Source organism: Aplysia californica, unplaced genomic scaffold, assembly GCF_000002075.1.
Source record: "Aplysia californica isolate F4 #8 unplaced genomic scaffold, AplCal3.0 scaffold00270, whole genome shotgun sequence".
NCBI classification, from domain to species: Eukaryota; Metazoa; Mollusca; class Gastropoda; order Aplysiida; family Aplysiidae; genus Aplysia; species Aplysia californica.
The window spans coordinates 681,715-683,868 of record NW_004797540.1 but is presented as its reverse complement, the minus strand read 5'-3'; positions in this window follow the sequence as shown (position 1 = coordinate 683,868).

The following is a 2,154-nucleotide window of genomic DNA, read 5'->3' as shown; positions in this document are numbered from 1 at the left end:
CCCCCCTCCAACTCATCGGATTTCGGCCATTGTATTTAACCCCCCCCCCCCCCCCCATTTTTGTGAATAAAATAAATAAATATTCAACCAAATTAAATAACATTAGTAAATCAATAAGTATGATTGATTACGATACGGTACCTGACCCTTTTCAGTCATCAGTGCACGCTACTGTTCTTCCTGTCACTGTCAGTGGTCATGCCTTGGTTCCTTCATGGGGACGACTCACTGAAGCAAGGTAAAATGTTTGTGAACTGTCTTGACGCTAGAATCCTCTGCAAGATCCACAATGTAAAAACGACTTTCTTGATCAGCCATTATTCCACGCAGCCGCTCTTGCTGTGGTTGCCGTCACTGCCTACCATTTGGGACTAATAAATGCTTTTTTGTGTGTAGCAAAAATCTCGTTGCTTTTATTTTATTTTATTTATTATTTATTTTTTTGGGTGAAATCTAAAATGGGCCAAATTGGGGCCAACCGAGCCAACTATTTTTTGGGGGCCAGTCATGATCCCAAAGAGCCAAATTTGAGCAATTGGGCCGGGCCAAACTGGCAGCCCTGCTCACAAACAAACTCAAGACCTCTGTGAGAATGGCTAGTAACGGAAGTTGTCCCTCATTATCAAGAAGGCCGTACGTTACGGCCCTGAGCTGCTATAACTTATAACATAGTTGGCCAATCAAGTCCAAGCTGTTGACGTACACACGTGACATGGGGTGCATAGAATAAATGAAAGACGAAATGATGTAAGGAGAGCATCACCACTTAATGGGCGAAATACTACAAGACAAAGATAGTAAATAACAAGATGGGCCACTCAGCCAAAGATAGTACATAACAAGATGGGCCACTCAGCCAAAGATAGTACATAACAAGATGGGCCACTCAGCCAAAAAATGTCCGCAGGAAGTATGCTCTTTGCTTCAGATGGCGCTGCAGTCTGTTTTGAAGCTCTCTTTCGTTTTTTCAGAAGAAGAATAGGAATAGCACCTCTTTGCGTGCGCAGATCGACTGCTGTTCATCAGCAGTTCGGGTACGTTCAGTGCGTAGTTTTAGGTTTTTTTTTATATTTTAATGACCTCTCGCCTTTCATTCTAAAGTCAAATTAAACGAAGAAAACCATCACCCTTTCCTCCGGAAGAGGTTTTTTGTCAGCGTAACCATTTTAAAAAAGCGTTCTTCCGAATTTTATCCCAAAACATGCTAGTTTCACTTTGATTAAAAAAAACTCAAGTAGGGTAACTCTGTTCGCAAAGAGTGCGCTTTTGTGAAGAGGGCGCCACCAAATTTTGAGGACACTTTTTTAATTGGCTCAAAGAGAGAAGTGGCCCATCTTGTTATGTACTATCATTGTACAAGATGAAGAAACTGGTGCATCCGTTACATCACAATCAAAACATCAACATTTTAATTCTTGCAGGAAAAGCCTGTGCCCAACAGTACAATCAAATAGAACAACACAGTTGAGTTACTGATTTCTGTGTCCATTTCGCACCTGTCGTTGTTAAAATGATCTTACATATAAGTTACAAACTAAAAACTACACACACTAGACCCAGATCTAGCTGCAGTTTGACAGCTCGTAGTGCATTCGCGGCACTTTTTTTATGCGCCATCGTCGCAAACGCGTCGCTTCCGCGAAGACCCCACCCTACAGACTGACTCGAGCGGATCTCACTCTTCTTTTGTAAATAAAATCTGTCGTCATCAAAAAGAAGTGTCGTTAACGCTTACTCGTCGCTTCGGTGTCCACTCTGTCTGACATACATGTGTGCGCGCGTGCAGACACAGAGGGCTATCCTATAAGTATAAGTACGATTAGAGAGAGAGAGAGAGAGAGAGAGAGAGAGAGAGAGAGAGAGAGAGAGAGAGAGAGAGAGAGAGAGACAGACAGACAGACAGACAGACAGACAGACAGACAGACAGACAGACAGACAGACAGACAGACAGACAGAGAGATAGAGAGAGACAGAGAAACAGAGAAAGAGACAAAGAGAGACAGAGAGATAGATAGATAGAGAGAGAGAGAGAGAGAGGGGGGGGGAGAGAGAGAGGGGGGGGTAAACTCACACAAACACACTAACACACACATACGCATGGGCGCACACACGCGTGCACACACACACACACACACACACACACACACGCACACA